This window comes from Pantherophis guttatus, chromosome 7 (assembly GCF_059756535.1).
Source record: "Pantherophis guttatus breed Tessera chromosome 7, ASM5975653v1, whole genome shotgun sequence".
In the NCBI taxonomy this organism is placed as follows: Eukaryota; Metazoa; Chordata; class Lepidosauria; order Squamata; family Colubridae; genus Pantherophis; species Pantherophis guttatus.
Window position 1 is genome coordinate 27,500,131 of NC_142069.1, and position 21,914 is coordinate 27,522,044.

At 44.0% G+C, this 21,914-nt stretch overlaps 1 long non-coding RNA gene across 1 annotated transcript in view; it reads right to left on the bottom strand.

The window, feature by feature from the left end:
• Positions 1–2,317: 2,317 nt before the first annotated feature.
• LOC117655574 (uncharacterized) overlaps positions 2,318–21,914 on the bottom strand; it is a 36,381-nt gene continuing 16,784 nt past the window's right edge. The window contains exon 3 of the long non-coding RNA XR_004588718.2: positions 2,318–3,488. This is a non-coding gene — a long non-coding RNA (uncharacterized LOC117655574). The remainder of the gene's footprint in view (positions 3,489–21,914) is intronic.

Genomic DNA, 21,914 nt, shown 5'->3' on the forward strand with positions numbered 1-21,914 from the left:
TCTTGATTAGTTTTCTGCAATAAAGGGATATAGTTATCATCTTTTAATGAAGAGAGTCTCGCCGTAATCCATATTCCCAGATATTTTATCTTCTTAACTACCTGGAGGCCTAATAAATCTTCTAATTCTTTCGTTTGTGGGTTCGTCATATTTTTCACAATTATTTTGGTTTTGTTCTTATTAAGTTTAAGGCCCGCAACTTCTCCATAATTCTGAACTTCCTGCATTAATTTTGGGCCGGTGTCTAATGGGTCTTCTAATATGAAGGCAATGTCATCCGCAAAAGCCTGTGTTTTAAATATTTCCTTCCTAATCTTCAAGCCTTTGATATTTTCATTAGTTCTAATCTAACTAATGAACAAAAGAATTAGAAATTATATCTGGAAGGTTCTACGCTGTGGCTATCCTAAGTCTGTTTGTTTTTTCCCATGGTCCAACTCCAGTCTATGATGTCTCTTGTTTTACCACCACCCCGTCCTTGGAATGTGCTCCCTCCTTCCTGGGAACCTGCTGCGTTACTGTAGTTCATCACAATAGTCGTCATGTAGTTTGTGATGAAATGGGGAAAAATTATCACAAGGATCAGTCTGATTCTCAAGTCTTCAATATTGTTATTAATCACTTAGATGTAGAGGAAGGAAATGTTTATCAGACTTGGCAGTTGACTCAAAGCTGCCTGAGGTAAATAATATCCTAAAATATGGGAGATAATCTTGATAGGTTACTAGTAACAGAATGAAAACATCAAAGGTAAAGAGATTTTCAATTACAAAAAACAAATCAAATGCATATTAATGGCACTATGGAAATAGATATTGGAGTAATAATTGACCGCAAACTAAAAATGGGTCAACAAAAAATGCAAATGCAGTTTTAGACAACATTAACAAAAACATACTTCTAAATCATGGGAAATCATTATTGCTCTTTACTTTGTTTATGCCAAATCCCACCTTAAGTATTATCACAGGACACCATGAACATGTCACTAAATCTCTCTTTTGGAATACAATCATACATTCATAGGTTTGCTTATTTGTTTTATTATATTTATACATCACTGCATTGTATTGTATTTTGCATTGTATTATACATCACTATGATCTATAAGGACTTCAAAGGACTTCATACCAAAAACACTAAAACATAATTAAAACATATTACATATCAGGAGGTGTTTGTGTGTGTGTGTGTGTTGGTTACTCATTTCTCAGCATTAGATGCTGATAGCATCTGTACCATATTCGAGAAATGAAACTCTCTGATTTTAGACTCTTTACACAGCTTTGCCACCTTCAGCCCTCAGAAGAACTAACAAATTTTTGCAGAATCCTTTAAAAAGGATTAATAGAATCAGAGAGTTGTGAGTTAGAAGGAACCACCAGGATTATCTGGTCCAGAAGGGCAACATGGATGATGAGGGGACTAGAAACTAAATTCTATGGAAAGATATTGAAAGATTGTGTAGTTGTTGATGTTTTTACCCCTGTAAAAATGCAGTTTTCTCTGCCTTATTTGATGAATAAAAAATATTTTGGGGCAAATTTTGCTATGCCTTCAAGACCAGGAAAGTCATCTTCTTTGCCTTATTGTTCCTTTATAGGAAACGGAGAAATTTGTTACAGCCCCATGGCAACATGTCTTTGACTGCTTTCCTTTCTCCTCCCCTTCTTGTAAAATGGCCCACTCACCATACAATACTACTTTGTCATCTTCTTCCTCCAGGGTCTTTCCAAAAGCAGAATGAAAGAGGGATAATACTGTTCCGTTGGTGCCATCAGACTGGATTTGGTGACCATAAACCTTAGTAGAAGTAGCAAGACACTCCCCATTGGCCAACCAGTAGGGGTCTCCAATCGTGGGCCTTGAGCCCTTTGGAACTGGGCCACAGAAGTGGCAGGCAAGTAAGTGTGCATCCCCACTTGAGCGAGCAGTGGAGAAGTGCGGGTCTGCATGCTCCATTTGTGTGAGCAGTGAGAAAGTGCATGCTTACAGGCTCTATTTGCGCAACCAGCGGACACACATGCCCACCACTCATGCAAATGGAGCTGCACATGCTTACCCAGTGCTCACGTGGAACCATCCTCTCTTTCACATACACACACCCAGCCAGTCCAGAAAGGTTGGGGAACTCTGAGTTAGAGATTATAACTACCTAATCACACTTTGTTCTAAATGGTCAACTTGGATGGAATGTGAAAAGGAACTGAATTGAGCAGCACAGACTTGATCCAAATATATATCATGAAGTGCAAGTAATGCAGTTTGCCAGTAATCCACCAAATCCCAATCACTGATCTATTTGTTTTATCAACTGCAGATAAACAAGATTTATTTTGAAAAAAAATTGTCATCATATATTAATTAACTTCTCATTAACAGAGAGGAAAAGCCTCCAAACTACCATAGTTTTATGCTTTAAGAATAAACATTTATATACAGACTTTAGCAAGAAAAGCTTCCCACAGCCTAGGGATACCCAGTCTACTAACTGAACTGTTATCAGTCCATCTGCCCTTAAAGTCAGAACTACAAAAGCTAATTCAGAATATAGCAATATTTTTGTTCCTCTCTCTGTATATAATATATTCCCTTGAAGTGGAAGGGAAGGGGAAAACAGCATGCCAACAAACTGAGTTAATATTTGGATTACTCAAAAAATTGGACAAGTGATTTTTACGCAAATGTATAGGGAAAGATGGAAAATTATACATTAAATTATAAAAGGCTCTCTGCAAAATCAAAGATGTACCTGAGAAGATACAAATTGGTACATGTGATCCTTTAAAAAGCCAAGCGTCGTTATCATTCCAATATAACATCTTTTCAGACAATTAACATCGTTCCTCATCTGTTTGACTTCAAGCATACACCATTCTCAAGATCTTTAAAAGTTGATGTCTCAGTTCTTCTGCCACAGGCGAACATCATGGTCATTAAAGCAATGTTAATTAATTAATATCCATAATTTGATGTGAATAACCATTCTAATCTAGCTTTTCACCACCATTACTTTCTTCTTCTAATTGATTGAACATTTCCAGGGCTGCTTTTGATGCAGAAAAGGAGATATTCTCAGATTGAATTAAACTGTGGATCTTGCTATGCAGAGCAACTTACACTAAAGCAGTAAATACAGTTCATGAAGGGCATATTGCATAGTGCAATAATTCTGTTTGTGTGGTTTTCTTCCTTCCAATGCTGTCATTATATATTTTGATATTTGCAAACATTGAGTAAAAGCTTGGAAGAGAATTGTCCAGCTTGACTTTCAGGTGAAAAAAATAGACAAGCTAGCTATGTCAAATATGAAAGATCAAATGAAGGCTCCTTCAATCTATTTGTGTAACTATGACATCAGCTGTCATCAGTAGCTCATCGATGACAACAACAAAGAATTCTGTACAGTCTTTAAATTCCAGAGGTAGTAGACAGCTGGATACTTTTCCTCTTCATTTTAGGGGTGGAGAGATTAAGCTTTGCAGAATCTAAAAAACATAAAGCAGGGGTGTTAAACTCGTGGTACACAAGCTGGATGAGTCACGCACTGGCCACGCCCACCCCCGGTTTAGCGAAGGGGAAATATGTCATGTGACAACAATGTGACACCGCAACTTTGACACCCCTGACATAAAGCAACCATAGTATCTGCTGAAAATGAAACTTCCTCAGACTGAATGATTTTTCATACTCAAGGCAATTAAGGGGGAAATTATGTCTTCAACCTTTGAAGATACTCACCCACTAAATCCCCCCAAAATGAAAAGGGGCCTGGAAAATTAAAGCCCAGCCCATTCCAGTAATGCAGTAACAAGACTAGTGATACTACATCTCAATAGATTCCACCCAAGCTTTGTTTTGACTCTCCCTAAGCAAGAAGGCAAATTAAAGTATTTCCATGACAAGGAACCTTTGAGCAGCACAAGTGTTGTTTCAGTTCTTTCTGCTTGGTTCTTACTCCAGATTCTGCACCACAGCTCAGTGCTAACAGTAGTACTACAATTTCATTAGAGATGCAAGAAAGGAACACAAAGCCCTTTTGTATCCACATCTAGTAAGCTGATTGATTTCTAGGTGGATTTAGATTACAGCTTAAGTGCTCCTGTATGAAAACACGGATAGACTGCTTTAAGCCAGTTTTAGTTGTCATGGTTTCCTGTAAGAAATCCTGAAGCTGCAGTTTGGTGCCAATGATAAAATTCTGAAGCAGAGAACAATAACTACTCACCACACACACACACCCTCAGCATACACAAATATAGAGAAAGCACAGGCCCTAGAATGTTATCAAAAGCATGTTTTTTGGTGCAGCATAGAAAAATTATCCTGCTTTTTGCCTATTAGTTCTCATTCCATTTGCTTAGGATTTGCTTAGAATTCTTTCAAAAGATAATATTGGAGAAATTGTTCTTGCAATTATTTTGTTATGTGATAATCATGTGATGTAAGGACCACTGAGTGTGCTTCACATTTTGCCAAGACTTAGCCAACAGAGGGTAAGTGGATGCTACCACTGCCATCCCCAACCTGTGACATACTAGTTTAATGTCTTGTCTAGGACTCTTCAAGGATACAGAACCACTCAGAGACTCTCATGGGCCTTTGTGAGAACCAAGTATTGACCGATGGATCTGAATAGCACAGGGAGCTTCTGATCCTTGGCATTCAGCATGTCAGGATAGAAAGGGAAAGTAATGAAGGCATACTATCATGGCAAGCCATCCTAAAAAGGCTTATGGAGGCCCAAGAGAAGGCTTATGCTCAGTGCAAGCCAGCTAGAAGCCAGAGAAAGCAAACCCACTCATTTTAGCTCTTTTGAGGATGGAAACAAAGCCTGGTTCATCTCAGGCAGTAAACAGCTTTTTCTTGGACCAAAAGATATAGATCGTTTTCCAGGGAATCTATCTCTGTGTTTGTAGATATAGCTGTACCTACCTCTATCTATATGTGAGTTTCTGTGTATGTGCATTTACATTAATAAAAATGATGAGATATGAAAATGAAACACATATATCACACATAAGTAGCTCTTCGGTTATTTTATTTTCATGTCGGAAAATTTATAAGAATATCCTATAAAATAATGGCTGGAATCTAACATCACTTTAAACCTAACTAAGTCTTATTAATTAAGCTATCATGGGCTGGGATTGCACAACATGCTAATAAAACATAAAATAAGTTTTATGATGCTCAAACATAAGTCTTCTTCAAGATTTTGATGCTTATATAAACCCCTTGCTCTAAAATAGGCCTGTCAAACTCATGGTCTCTGGGCCAGATGCGTCACACGCTGGCCACACCCACACCCGGTTTAGCGAAGGCAGGAAAGTTGTGATATGTCACATGACGCTGCCATGATGATGCGAGTTTGACACACTTGTTCTAAAGGATTTAATTAAGAAAGATTAGAACTGAATAGAGCCAGCCAATTACCTTAACTTTAAAATAAAACTCCAAGTAGTGGGATTGAGAACAAGGCAAAATGTTACAGAAATACACAGAAGAAAGAGATAAGAAAACAAAAGGAAGAGAAAGCAGAAACATCTCAAGGATAAATTTGTGTTTTCAGGGAGACTGTCATGACCCTGTTGGAGTCTGAATCTGTGGGGGAAGATGAGCTGGAACAAGAATTGACAGCAATTGAGAGGGCAGCTCCATTGGCATTGGAGGTAATTGGGGAAGGACAGAGTCAGTCCAGGCAAGGCTTTTCAAAATTAGTAAGGCCTACAGGCAGGGAGGAACAGAGGCAGGATGAACATGAGAGACAGAGCTCAGATGAGGAGCAAGGACCACCCACTCCTGATCCAAGGGCTCGGAGAGTGCAGAGAAGGCATGATCAACGCAGACTGAGCAGGCTACTCGGGAGGAGAGTGCCCGCCCATCTTCACCAGGCCCACCTGGGGAATGAGACGCTGTGGGAAGGAGCCTTTGTTGGGAACAAACACTGAGTTTCTGAAGTGTTGCATGCCGATGTTTGAATTTGCCAAGAGTCCTTTTGGCATTCTGGACTAATTACCTGGATCTTTTGCTCCCTGAACTCCTTGATTTTTCCTTGATTTTCCAAATACATTTGGATTTATTGCCATGCAGCCTTGGTGCAGACAGCACTGGGCTGGATTAATTGCAGCCAGAGGCTGCTTGACGTTTGTTATCACTCTGCTCTGGGACTTTCCAGAAACATGGGAGTGTTTGGAGAGATTTAAAGTAATAAAGGGGTGGTTTGAACTTCCAGCTGTTTGTGTTATCTCTATGCCGTGCCCTGGGTTATCACAGAGATGATGGAAGAGTCTATAACATAGTACAAATGGTACAAATCTATTTGTCTATACTATATACAGTAGAAGGTCCAGGAAGAATAAATAGTAATCATAATGGTCAAGCATAATGGAGCAAACTTTCATAGGATGTTAATTTGACCACTCAAGATTTTCCTACAGACCAGAGACACCTTCTGAGTCACAGAGAGAATCAATGATATAACCTGTTACTAACTGAAATGGAGTGTGTGACTCACTCACTGAAGAATAATGTTGTCGTGCCACTTAGCTTTACAGGCATTTCCCATAGAAGGAACTCACTTTAGTAACACCTGAGTGCTGATAATTGGCCCATTTCCAAAGGACAAAGACAAGAGAAGCTGATTAAATCTTATTATACAATATTAATTAAAGCTGGTGTCACAAGTCCAAGAACATTGGCTCTGTCACTTTCCAACCTTACATAAAGCCTACTGCATGAGCCTACTGTTGAGAACTGAAGAAGCTCCTTGGATGAGAAGCGAAATGTTTCCAAACCAAAAACAAAGAAAGTCCAGTTGCCATTTGGAAAAAGCACTTTTTGGACAACCATGACCTGGATGATTGGGAATCTCTATAGACAAGGCATGTTGACTTTTTTTGAACAGGAGCTAATGAGTGCTTAGGTAGCAGATACCATTGGCTGGCCTCACTTGAAGAACAAAAGTGAGATTCTTAAAGCTCAAGCTACCTACTTACATAGTTATACGATCTGGAGTTAGTAGAATTTCGAGAACACAGAATCTAGAAGTGGCTTTCCAATGACAAGAAAGTTTTTGTAGGCAATTCATGATAGAATTATCAGTGGCATGCTGACCGTGACTCTCCTCAGGTTACAGGGAACATGGTATGTGTTAAGTAGATCCTTTGGAAGTTTCCTGTCAATTATCAATCTTCTTGCCAAAAAAAAAAAATCCTCTTTGGCACAAAATTCTTGAGGATGAAGGATGATAGAAGAAACTCTGACTTGCAGAATGCGTTGATTATCATTCTTTCTTACTCTGTCAGAGATGGCATCGTAAAATGTATAAAGAAAGCTCCATTTCTCCCTGTGATTATGGATACAGGTCAGCATATGCATTTATATCCTTACTTAGACTTCTGTGCTGCTGCAAACAAACAAGACTAAGCAGAATAAAACTCCTCTAAGCTGTAAATCAGAATAAATAAAACAATACAAAACTATAATAATAATTTGGCATCTAGAAATATTCCCTCACATCCACAATATACACAGTGTACCTAACAGCAGAAAATGCACTACATACTATACCCAAAGGGGTGCATTGGAAGATCCAGGTTTAAATGAAACCTTGAACCATAAACTAGCCCACTACAATTTAATTTACTGTGTAACACAAATACAGTCTGTGTGGTTAGTTGGGGATAGAATACCTTGCCAGTCCAGAAAATTAGGTTAATGAATATATAATGATAAAGTAATCTGTGGTAAGCCACTGTGGTAGAGCAGGCCTACTTTATATTACCTCACAGATGTTTCAAATATTATTTTTATAGAGCCAGTTTGGTTTAGTGGTTAAGGCCCCAGGCTAGAAACCAGGAGAGTCTGAGTTTTTTCAATAAGCAGAAGTAATTTTTTATGAACCCTCCTAAAAAGATAAAAGGGGATCAGCTTCTGGCTTCAATGTTAAGTAGATAATATCAAGTTAATATACTGTATGTTGAGATAGATATTTCTCTTTTGTTTGCTTCTTTCTCACACTAGCAGAGAATTTAAATATTCTGGCTGCTTTTTCTCTCCCACTGTCAGATTTCTCTTGTTCGGTTTGCCTAACCACAAACCACCTTCATATGCAGGAGTGATAAATCTAGAAGGAAACAGCTCTGTCCTTTTCTAAAAAGGTTGCTCTTTCACCTGCTATCCACTAGAGCATATCTTCCAGCTGCCTAGTAATGACATTACGAAAAGCAATTCAGCCCACATTGAAGCACAGATGGTACTCTGAGGTAGTGTGCTCCAACCAGTCATTTTATGTATTGTTTTGGAAAAAAGCTGGAATCTGTTACTGCTTGCCATGATGTTAAAGCACATATTGCCTGAAAATTTCATGGTAAACTGGAAACTGGGGGCGGGGGGGAGGGGGGGCTTCTAAAAAAACAAAACTGAATTTTATTTTATTACATTTCCAGTGATACCTTTGTCATGTGCCAGTACATTTCATATTATATTGATAATTCCTGATAACAAAGTCTATGACCTACAGGGAGATTTGCCTATTTCCAAAGTAGCCATCCTGATGGACATGGGCAGTCATAAAACTCAATTTTCCAGCAGACAGAGATGGGTGAGATTGTTCTCTGCCCCTTTCTCTAAGCGGCTTCCTACCAACTTAAGGGCATCTTCATTGGCAGGCAAGCAAAGCACTAGGCTGTAGGAAACACCATTTTAATTTTTTAAGAATGTCTCAGGGCCTGTGTAAAGTCTAGAAGTATTAGGTAAATAAAGATTATGCAAGAGTCTGCACTTTGTTTTACGGTGTGCCAGTTTTCCATGTGTTGATGATTTTGGCAATAGTGTGGTTTGCTATTGCCTTCTTCCGATATTTTTTTTTCAACTTCTCAGATCATTCTGTAGAATTTTCCATATGATGCCCGTCTAAGCTTCTGAAATTAGCTAAAGGCAGTTAAGTGCTTTCACATAACTAAACAATCAATTAATAAATAGAATCTTTAAAACCATTAACTCAGCCTCAGATTGGTGAAAACCAGTGAAATGTCCATGGACATCCAATTGACTACTCCAGTCATAGTCCAAGGGACAAGAACAAAATGATGGCTAGCTTGGTATGTGCTACACTTAAGAAATACATAATATTCATATGGGAGATTTGTTTGCTATGGTGTCACGTGTTGAATCTGTTTTTTGTCCAGGGCACTGGTAACTCCAGTAGAAGTTGGGAGTGTTCTTATCGGTCCCTTTTCATTGATAGATCACTCCATGCTAATCTTAGAGTTCTCTGTGGCTCTCCCTTTGCAGGGAGGAAGGGTCAGTTTGAATGGTCCACCCCAGACACTTCATGGACCAAATAAAGATCCAAATAGAATTTGAAGTAGTCCCTGAAGCCTGTTGCATGGCTCAACCAAGAACTCAATCAGTAAGAGGCAGTGCTGGCTTGGATCATATTGTGCTTTTGTTCACTCTCTATGCAATTGAATCTCAGAGACACCTCTAATTCTCAAAAGAGATGAAGTAACATAGACACTTAGACCATTGTTAGAGACAAAAGGCAAGTATGATCCAAAACATGTAAGGGTCTTTATTAAGGATTACCTTATAGAAATGAGAGCAGTGAAATGTACTCATTTCTCTATTTATTGCATCCATAGATTATTAGCTGGTGACCCTGTTCCATGTGATTAATACACTCCTAGATAAGAATTCCTGCATGGTCTTTGTGGGGATTACTCTGTCCATCTGTTAAAAAAAAGATTGTTTCGATTTGTTTAGAGGTGGACTTCGGCTCTACATATCCTATGAAATTGATTGATTGAATTGATTGAAATTGAAATAAACAACTTTGTTCATTATCTCTGAACCTGTTACCCCTGATGAAATAGGGTCTTGGCACATTAAATTATAACACCATTGTTAATGATAAATCAAGTTGCATCCCAGTGGTGGGATTCAAATTTGTTTACTACCGGTTCTGTGGGCATGGCTTGGTGGGCGTGTCATGGCTTGGTGGGTGTGGCTTGGTGGGCGTGGTAGGGGAAGGATACTGTTAAATCTCCATTCCCTCCCCACTCCAGGGGAAGATTACTGCAAAATCCCCATTTCCTCCTGATCAGCTGGGACTCGGGAGGCAGAGAATAGATGGGGGCAGGGCCAATCAGAGATGGTATTTACCAGTTCTCCGAACTACTCAAAATTTCCTCTACCGGTACTCCAGAACTGATCAGAACTTGCTATACCACCTCTATTGCACCCCCAACCCCCAAGAGTTGGTGCACAATCTAGCTGTTCTCCGGGACAGACAGTTCCTGCCTGAGGAGTGGGTAGAAACTTGTTAGCCCTTCAAAGTACATCAGAATAAGAAAGCTATGCAGGTAAGTCAAGACTACATTTATTATAACAGTTATAGTAACAGAGTCTTGCAAATCTGAATGAGCTTCCCTGCCTTTATCTTTGTGAAAGCTAAGAAAGGGTCTGACTGAGATGTTTACCCTTGTTATTTTCTTGACTTGGGCTCAAACCCCTTTTATCTGACTGTTCCCTTGGTAGTGGATACCAGTCAGATACTAGGGTTAGCCATTTTAAAACTTTAGTTTAAATATTAATAGATACACTTCCCTCCCCTTCTGTCTGGTCCTTTAGTCCCCTCTAGTGTCCATTTGCAACATTCAGAGAATCTTAGTTCCTAATATGTAGTTAGTTCAATTTCAATTGTTTTGCCTGTATGTATTAATTACATACATGTTTTTCACATTTTACAGCAAAACTATAAATGTTCCAAATTCTTCTGGTCTTCTAATCTGTTTATAACTTTCTTAAATCAAGAAAATGGTTTGGGGTTGGTTTTTTGTTGTTGTTATGGGTATATTTTTGCTTTCTGCCAATTATATTTTTAAAGTCTTAAGTCTCTATTATAAAATTTCTTGTATTGAAGAAAGGTAAAACACACCAGGTGTTAAATTAAAATTAAACTTGATTTTTTGAACGTAATAATATCCATGAGATAGTTACATACAAGATATGATTAGAAAGTGACTACAGCTGGCTTAAGGTTTCACCTTAAAGGTTTCACCTTTTAAGCTTTTTAAGGTTTTTAAAAGGTTTTTAAGGTTTAACCTTTTTAAAGGTTTCACCATGGCTGAGTACAAGATTTTGTCTTCCTCATTTCCTGGTGTTCAATCTCTCATATGAGACTGCTGTTCTTTGTTCCCTTTGCAAGGAGCTGCCATTTGGAGTTTCTGTGGATAACCCACCATTCTCTCCTTCTCCTGAGAGGTTCTGAAGGATCAAGCTACTTGCCGGTCTCTTGTTCTTCATCATGGTTGTCACCAGAGAAATCATCAGTCAGCAATGCTTCATCTTCAAACTTACCTAATTTTGTTTTGTTGATATAGGCCAAAGAGACAGAATCTTGAAAACCTGACTCTGTAAATATAATTCCCCCATTGTTCACCTTTACAGCCTGAAAATTTAGAAAATTCCTTCTAAACTTTTTGTTCCACCCATTATACAGCTGAAGGCTATGCTGTCTCTTATCTGATGATTATCTAGACAGTATCTCTCTTCATCATCTTTAAAGGTATTTCTCATATATCAATACAATAAATAGCTTTAACTGTTACTTTGAATTGTTGCTGTTGTGCTTACCTGTTTTTGTTAGTTTCCCAGAGATACTAGCTTCAGATGGGCAGTCATATAGATTCTTTTAAACAAATAAAGTAAAACTGACTTGTCAGCAACATGGCTGACAAAAATGTTACGGCTTACAAACATTTGTTGAAGCTATCCCTTATTTTATCTTGTTTGGCAATATATTTAGTAGTGCCAAATGTTAGTATTAAATAAGAATACATCTCTTTTTTTAAAATGACACACTAAGGAATAAAGGGAAAATCTGTTTTATTAAAACTCCTGGCAGTTCTATATAAAAATTCTGAACCAATTTAAAAGAACTTTAGACTTCTGCATTCGCAGCTGTGTTACTTCCAGCTCAACTCCAATGTATTTGGATCCAATGTGAAGTTAGGCTTCAAGGTGTTTATTTTGGTGCTGCAAGTTCATTTCCCCAATATAGGAAAGGAAGTCTTATCTCATCCTTCAGCTCTTGGAAGAGGCTTAGTTAAGGTTTGCAATTCAGACAAAAACAACAGGGGTGAAATTGACAAAGGTTTTGCCAGTTTTTTGCTTCCAAGTTTTCAGTCCCAGAGTAACTGCAATTTGTCCAAAATTCAGTAAGGGCAGGGGTGAAATGCTACCGGTTCGGACTGGTTCAGGAGAATGGGAGCGGAGATTGGGGCTGGTTCACCAAACTGGTAGCAATCGCTGGCTGGCCACGCCCCTGAACCAGCCCTGCCATGCTTCCCTGCCTTCCACTTGGCCTTCCCGGCATCCCCATGGCCAGCTTGTGAAGGCAAGCAAGCGGAAGGCCACGTGGAAGGCGGGCAAGCATGGCAGGGTGCAGGGAAGGGAGCTAGGAGCCTACTCCCTTCCCTGCAGCCCACCCATGCTTGCCTGCCTTCCATGCTGCCTTCCCGGCAGTCCCCCATGCCCGCTTGCCTTCCAAGGTCGGTGTCCAGCCCGGCCAGGCCAGCCACTGTTCTGAGGCTGAGAAGGGTGGTGGAGGTGGCGGTGGTGTTCCAGGAGGATGGAGCTGCAGCCGCCAGCCTTACCAATGCTCCCTATCAGAGGATCCCACCACTGGGTGGTTCCTCCCCTCCCCCTCACTCTTTGCCTGCCCTAAGAAGAAAAGGGTGATTGTGGCGGATGGAGACTCACTCCCTATTCATCTCTCATCTCTCTCTTTCTTTCATCTTTCTCTTTCTCCCTCTCTCTTTCTCCCTCTCTTGTTTGTGTGTTTGCGTGCATGCACACGTGCATGTTCCCTCTTGAACCATTTCAATATGGGGAGACGTGCTCCAGCCGGTGTCTTGGGATGGAGAAAGTCCCCATATTCCTCTCACCGCCTCCATGGCTGCTTGCTGCTTTTGCATTTAAACTTAGCGTGCTGCACAATGGGGGAGACGGCATCCCGTCCTCCTCCTCCTGAAGCCCATTACGATGCGGAGCACTGGCTGCAGCCGAGCAGCCCAGCCAGTGTCTAGGCGTGGAGAAAAGTCATGCATCTCCCAACAAGGGCTGGAAAAAGAGGCAAGTAGAGGGGCGCTTCGCTTCCACTCTGGATTACAGATTACATTATTAGTGAGTCTCCATCTGCCACCGTTGCCCTTCTCTTCTCAGGACAGGCAAGGAGTGAGGGAGAGGGAAGGGGGAGGGGGGAAGCCAGCTGACAGGGAACCACAGCAGGGGGACGAAAGAGCTTCATTTATTTGGGAACCTGATATGACTCTTGATTTAAATCATATGGTAAAAAGCACCTAGAGAAGAAAGAACAACATCAGCAAAAAAACCCCAAACAAACTCAACCCTCGCCTGTTTTTGGAAATAGTTCAAGAGAGAACATGCACACATGCGCACGCACACACACACACACACACACACACACACACACACACAAAGAGAGAGGGAGAATGAGAAAGATGAGAGATGATAGGCAGAGAGGGCTGCCTGCCGTTTCCTGCTGCAGTCAGGCAGTGAGAGAGAGTGAGAGAGAGAGAGAGAGAGATTCAGCTCTGTCTGGTCCCCTCGAGGCAACAGCCTGACAGTCACTCCTTTTGCAATGCAAGGTTTATTTTGGTATCTTTCCAGAGACAGAAAGAACATGGCCGAATTTCCTTACAGTTATTCCCTTTTTTTTTTTAATTTGTTATTAAGTTTTTAATTAAAGACAAAACACAAAACACAAAACCACACCCAGTGTATAATACTGTTATGTCCTTATAAGGACATCCGCCCTGATTGGCTGCCAGCCATCGGGCGGGAGATTTGAATCCCTGTCAAGGGGCGGTGCGTCTGCCGGGAGCGAATATAAGGAGAGCTCCGGCAGCGCGCCAGCAGTCTTGACTCGTTACTTTGTAATGAATAAAAGTTACTTTATGTATCGAGCTGGTCCAGTCTTCTTTTCCCTGCGCCGGATCTAACACTGGCGACGAAGGACTAGAGAGAAGAACCTTCACAAGACTCTTGGCACGATCGCCCACCGAACAAAATCACCACACCACAGCGATCTTCCAGAATGGCCACCCCGCAAGCCCCGATGACCGCGCTGAACCCGTTCGACCCATCCCGGGAGAAGTGGAGGTCATACATGGTCCGATTCCGGCAGTTCCTGCGAGGAAATGGATACCAGAACCTCGATGAGGAGAGAAAAAGAGCCCTCTTCCTGGCTCATTGCGGATCGGACGTTCTGGAGATGGCGATTGACCTCGTGGCACCCAGGGACATCGAGGAGATGTCCTGGAACGACCTGCAGGAAGTCCTACAGGAGCACTATGCACCTACAGGCACCCCCATCGCAAACAGGTTCACCTTCCAGCAAAGAAACCAGCGGGAAGGTGAATCCATCAAGGAATTCGTGGCAGCGCTTCGCCAAATCGCTGCCAACTGCGAGTTCGACAATGTGGACAATGACATCCGGGACCGCATTGTGTTTGGAATGCGAGATGTGGGGCTGCAGAAGAAGTTCCTCAGCCGGAAGAAGATTCCGCTAAAAGATGTCCTCGACGAGGCAACGGCGGCTGAAACGTCTGAGCAAGCAGCCGCCGCGATGGTAAAAGCAAGGGGGATCCATAAGATCCACAAGTCGGGCCCGACCTCATCAGACGAGGCAACTACTCAATCCGAGTCTGATGAGGAAATGGCCGTCCACAAGGTGTCCCGCCCTCCCAGGCGGGAAAACCCACAGCATGGCGACCGGGGAGAGCGATGCGGCAGCTGCAGAGGCGACCACCCCAGGGCAAACTGCAGATGGAGGGACGCGACCTGCCGCCGATGCCTGAAGAGGGGCCACATCGCAGAGGCCTGCAGAGCCACAGATCCAGCCCCGGAACCACCCAGACCACGATTCAGGGAAAATCGCAAAGATAACCAGAGGACATCCAAACGGTCCTCGAACCAGTCCCGGCGCGGGGAGGAGGAATATCCCCGCAACAGGACGGTGCACCAGACCACCACCATTGCTCACACAAGCGACGAGGGAACCACCAAGTTCCACGTGACGCTGCTAGCAGAGGGGTCTCCGTGCAAGATGGAGGTAGACTCCGGATCCGCCTACTCCATCATGGACTGGCAGCAGCTACAGCAGCTGAACCCGGCATACAAAAGGACCCAGCTGAAAACCCCGAAGGCGAGACTTGTGGACTTCAACGGGAACCCCATTGAAATCCTAGGCAGAGCCACAATCCGGGTGAAGTACAACGACTTCAACGGAAAACTACCCATCACCATCGTGCAGCACAGCCGACCGAACCTGTTGGGTGTGGAGTGGTTCAAGCCGCTGGGACTTTCACTTCAGGGCATCCACGAGATCCGCAGGGACGAACTCGACTCCATCATCGAAGAGTTCAAAGAAGTCTTCGATGGTAAGCTGGGGAAATTTGTGGGGAGGCCAATCTCCTTTAATCTGGACAAGGGAATCACCCCAATCAGGCTCAAGCCCCGCCGAGTTCCATTTGCCCTGCGGCCGAAAGTAGATGAGCAGCTGGATAAGCTGATCGCCCAGGGCGTCCTGGAACCGATCGATCATGCCTCATGGGAGACCCCCATTGTGACCCCACTGAAGCATGATGGGTCTGTGCGCATCTGTGCTGACTACCGTTGTACCATCAACAAGGCGTTGGCACAGAGCGCATACCCAGTCCCAGTGGTGCAACATCTGCTGCATTCCCTGGGATCTGGATCAATTTTCGCGAAACTGGACTTGGCCCAGGCTTACCAGCAACTGCCAGTGGATGACAAAACGGCGGAGGCTCAAACAATTGTCACGCACAGAGGGGCATTTAAATGCAACCGCCTCCAATTTGGAGTCAGCGCTGCCCCTGGCATCTTCCAATCCATGATGGAACGCCTTCTCCAAGGCGTTCCAGGGGTGGTGCCTTACTTCGATGATGTGCTCATCTCCGGTGACTCAAGAACCCAACTCCTTGAAAGGCTCAGGCTTGTCCTGCAGCGGTTCAAGGCCAAGGGTTTGAGGGTCAGGCGGGACAAGTGCATCATAGGAGTACAGGAAGTCGAGTTCCTGGGCTTCCTCATTGATAGCACGGGCATCCACCCCACCAAATCAAAAGTGGAAGCAATCCATGAAGCTCCAAGCCCAAAAAACAAAACGGAGCTTCAGGCTTTCCTTGGGTTGCTCAACTTTTACGCCATTTTTTTAAAACAGAAAGCCACAGTTGCTGAGCCACTCCACCGCCTGCTGGGAAAATCGGCTTCCTGGAAGTGGGGCCAGGAAGAGGAAGCGGCATTCCGGGCCATCAAAGGACTATTGACGTCCAAAAGCGTACTCATTCAGTACAGCGAGACGCTTCCCATCAGACTGACCTGCGACGCGTCGCCTTACGGGGTGGGGGCAGTCCTCAGCCACGAACTGCCCAATGGCTCGGAAGCCCCAATCGCGTACTTCTCAAAGACTATGTCCGGCGCAGAACGGAACTATAGCCAGCTGGACAAAGAAGCCCTGGCCATCGTGGCTGGAGTGAAGCGCTTCCACGAATACCTCTACGGAAGAAGCTTCACCATAGTCACAGACCACAAGCCTCTCCTGGGACTCCTCGCAGGCGACCAACCAACCCCGACCTTCATGTCCCCGAGAATGACGAGATGGTCAATCTTCCTAGCGGGCTACTCCTATAGGCTCGTGCACCAGCCAGGCACAGCCATAGGAAACGCCGACGCCCTCAGCAGATGCCCGTCGAAGAAGCCGGTCGAAGACCCAGCCCCCACACTCCACCTACTGCACATTGATGACGACGCCAGCTGCCCGGTGTCATCCGCAGATGTGGCCGTCCACACCCAAAAGGACCCCACACTCCGCACAGTGAAATCCTGGATCCTCAGAGGGTGGCCGTCGGGAAAGCCAGAGGAAAGATTCAGCCCGTTCGCCAGGAAACAGGAGGAGCTGTCCACCATGAAGGGCTGTCTGCTATGGGGAGACAGGGTGCTGATTCCAAGCACTCTGCAACGGCGAACGTTGGAGACCTTGCACAAGGGGCACCCGGGCATCGTCCGCATGAAGGCACTGGCACGGAGTTATGTCTGGTGGCCCTCCATGGACAAAGACATTGAACAATGGGTCTCCAGATGTGACCCGTGCCAAGAAGTTCGCCCAGCGCCGCCGCAATCCGAGGTCGCGAAGTGGGAGACCCCCGGCAACCCCTGGTCGAGGGTCCACATTGACTTCGCGGGTCCGATGCAGGGGCGACACCTCCTCATCGTGGTAGATGCCTTCTCCAAATGGCTCGAGGTGGTGCCCATGGCATCTACCACAACGGACGCGACGATCCGAGCCCTGCGCCGTCTCTTCGCCACTCATGGTCTACCGGATGTGCTGGTCTCAGACAACGGCCCCCAGCTCACATCCTTGGCCATGGAATCCTTCCTGGCGGGACTGGGCATCCGCCACGCCCTGTCCGCCCCTTACAGGCCGGCCGGAAACGGACAAGCGGAACGCATGGTCCGACTGACCAAAGAGGCCCTCACCAAGATGGGCCCGGGGGACTGGCAAGAGCGCATAGACAATTTCCTCCTCACCCAGCACATCACGCCACACGCCACCACCCACAAGAGCCCGGCCGAACTGTTGATGGGCAGAAGGTTGAGGTCACCCTTGGACCGGCTGCACCCCCAATACAGCCCGGAAGTGACCGCAACCGCCAGCCGCCCGCTTCGCGCCTTCAGCAACGGAGATTCAATTTTCGCGCTGAACTTCAGCGGCTCTCCTAAGTGGCTGAAGGGGAAGATTGCCAGCACAACCGGCCCCAAATCATACATCGTCGAGTTGGAAGATGGACAGTTCGCGAGACGTCACATCGACCAACTCCGAAAAAGGTGGGGGGGAGCGCATGAAAACCAGCCTGACGAGGGAGGCCTACAACACCCCGATGAGGTAGACCTCCAACACCCCAGCGAGGTAGGCCTACCACACCCAGACCCGGTAGGCCTACAACAACCCGGCGAGGTAGGCCTACGACACCCCGACGAGGTAGGCCTACCACACCCCTGCGAGGCAGAGCAGCACCACCCCGTCAAGGTCGGCCCAGCCCACTACCAGATGCTGACACGCCGGCAGCCCAGCGAGGTAGACCGGGGCCAACCGCACGGAGGATGGCAACAACAACCCAGCCAGGTGGGCACCGGGCACAGCAAGGCCAGGGACCACCAACCCAGCCCGCAGGTAGACCAGGACCTGCCCAGAGGAGGAGCAACGCACCCCACCAGTGACAGCAGCCCATGCCAGCCCAGCCAGGGAGACTGCAGTTCAAGGCGAGTAGACCGGGACCCAGCCAAGACGGGCAACCCACGACCCACGGGCGAGGGTGGCACACTACTCACCGACGTGGGGGACCCCCGCCCATCACAAGAGACAGCCAAGAAACGACACCCCGACCAGGATGGCCCCAGGCACCAACCAACGGTAGACCAGGGACTAGGGGGAAGGGGAAGTCGACAACAACCCGGCCAGGGAGACCTGCACCACCCCGGCAGGGGAGACCTCCGCCGCCCCGCGGAGGTAGCACCGCAACAACACCCCGACCAGGTCGACCACCGCCAGCCAGACAAGGTAGACCGACGCCAGCCCAACCGAGGGGACCAACGCCACCCCTGCGAGGTCGGATGGCACAACAACAACAACGAGAGCCAGCACCACCCGAACCGAGCGGAACCGCCACCCGAGCGGCAGCAAGCCGGACCGAGACCGAACCACAGCGCCCGGGAGACCAGGGAAGAGCAAGAAATGGACTTACCGAGACTCAGACGCTCTTCCCGGGTCGGAACCGAGCAGCCGAGGCGAGGCGAGAGATCCACAGGACAGGAGGAAGACCACCAGGACCAGCGATCCAAGGTCTGCGGTCCGGCCGGAGGCGCTGGGGGTGGCCCCGCTCACTCGACAGCCGAACCGAGCCCGGTTCCGGAGAGGGAACCAGGAGACGAAAGAGCCCCGTCCTTCCAGGCCGGAGACGGAGGAGAAGTGAGACTGCGCAGGTCAGCTAGGGTGCCGAGGCGTCCGGCGTACCTGCGCGACTACGTAACGTTTGTGAATGAGATTGACATTTTGGACTAAGGGGGGAGGAGTGTTATGTCCTTATAAGGACATCCGCCCTGATTGGCTGCCAGCCATCGGGCGGGAGATTTGAATCCCTGTCAAGGGGCGGTGCGTCTGCCGGGAGCGAATATAAGGAGAGCTCCGGCAGCGCGCCAGCAGTCTTGACTCGTTACTTTGTAATGAATAAAAGTTACTTTATGTATCGAGCTGGTCCAGTCTTCTTTTCCCTGCGCCGGATCTAACAAATACAAAATAGGGAGAAGTGGAGGAATTTTTTCTTCATCTTCAGGTCTTCCAAAATTCTCTTTGCATTGGCACTGGCATTATTTCTTCCAAGTTCCCGATTGCGTAGTCCACAAATGGTTGCCATATCCTCCAAAATATATTTTCTTTCAATAGTCCTTTTTTGAATTTTATATCACACGTTAACTTATCATTAAGAGCAATTTTCCAAACTTCTCTAAACCATTCATTTATTTTGTATTCAATATTCAATTTCCAGTATCTTGCAATCACAATTCGTCCCATAATGACCAATATCCTTACAAGCTCTCTTTCATCAATTGTTAACACCTTGTCATTCAACTTTAATATGAGGATGGTATCTACTCCCAACTTTACCTTCTTTTTAATTATTTTACTAGATTCTTCTTCTATTCGTAACCAGAAATTCTTCACTTTACGACATCCATACCAAATGTGTTCATATGTCCCATTCTCCACTTTACATCTCCAACATAACTTGCTAGCATTTTTATTCATTTTATATAATCTTATTGGGAACAGGTACCATTTCCAGATAATTTTATAACTATGCTCCTTTATTCTTATTGATAAGGTCCTCATTATTCTACTATTCCAATTCAAAATCCATTCCTGTTCTATAATATCTGTTTCTAAATCTTTTACCCAATTATCTTTCATCACCATTTGTAAATTACTATCCAAATTAATAATTTTATATACCTTACTAACCAATCCCTTAATTCCAATTTCTTCCATTCCTAATTGGGATACTATTTCTTCAAATTCCGTTTTTAACCTTTCTACCCTCGTTCTATCCTTATATTTCTTATTCCAATTATTAACCTGTATCTTCTCCCACCAATTCAATTTCCACTTTTCATATATTTCCTCTTTTTTAAAATCATCTCTTACCATGTTTATCCATTCTTTTATTCCTTCCAGATTTTCCTCTTTTAACACCTGTTTCCTCTCCCTATTTAAATTTATGGGAAAATCCCCATCTTCCAAATTCCCCAGTTGTAATCTGTCTGGAATCAATTTTCTGTCAAATTTACTCCAAGTTTTCAACAAACTATTTAACAAATCATTTCTAACTTTAATTTTTTCCGCTCTATTCTCCATAAAATATATTCTTCCCCATTTTTCAATTTCTCCCAACTCCAATTTTCCCCATAATTCATTTCGACCAACAATTATTTTAACTACAGTCCTCACTTGAAAGGATCTATAATAATTAATCAATTTAGGTATCCCAAGACCTCCTTCCTTTTGATTTTGATACCATAATTTTTTAACTATCCTAGACCTTTTATCCCCATTACAAAATTTGTCAATTTTCTTTTGATATAATTCCATATCCTTTTCAGAGATATATATTGGGAGCATTTCAAATAGAAAATTGAATTTCTGTAATAACATCATTTTACTTAATGCCACTCTCCCAAACCAAGAGAAATTTAATTTCTTATACTTCCCGATTTTCTCATCAATTTCTCTTATCAGTCTGTCATAATTCAACTTTTTCATTTCATTTATCTTTGTTGATAATATTATTCCTAAATATCTTATATTTTCTTTAACTTTTATTCCAAATTGATTTTTAAATTTCTCTTTACCTTTTTTTATATCCCAATTTAATAACATTTCTGATTTAGCCCAATTTATAGATAATCCAGTAAGCTCTTCAAATTCCTCTAAATGCATCTTAATCTTTTCAATATCTTTTTCTGGATTTTTCATTACAATCAGGGTGTCATCGGCATACAAATTAATTTTAACATCTTTATATCCAATAATATCTTCGTCTTCTTCTATTTTTACTGCTAAGATCTCCATAGCTAGTAAAAACAATACTGGGGATAGAGGACACCCTTGTCTTGTACCCGCTTCCAAAATTATCTCTTTTGTTAAGATCCCATTCACTTTTACTCTGGCAACCCCCTTTTGATATAATTTTGAAATAACTTGAGTAAATTTATCTCCAAATCCATAAGCCTTAATCAATTCTATAATCGTTTCCCATTGAATTGAATCAAATGCTTTAAATATATCCAACGCTAATATTCCTATTCTATCCTTATTATACTCTGCAATATTTATAATATTCAAAACTCTCCTAACTATGTCTGACATATATCTATCTACCTTTCAAAAAACCTACTTGATTACCATTTATATATTTATCTAAAGCTATTTAATCTATTCACTAAAATAGCTGTAAATATTTTTGCATCCTGATTTATTAGGGAAATAGGCCTTACAGTTATTCCCTGGGAGTGGGTGTGGGGAGTGGGGGAGAGGGAGGGAGGAAGAGAGAGAGAGAGAGTGAGAGTAAGAGTAAGAGGAAGGAATTTTTAGATTTCACCACTGGTTTGTACGGAGGATTGGCGGTGGGAAATGTGCAGCCCTCCGGGATGGAGAGCAGGGCAAGAGAAGGCTCCGATGTTCACTTGGGTAGCGGAGGGAAATTCAAAGCGTTGGGGGCTTCAGAAGGGGCAGAATGTGCTTCAAAATGTAC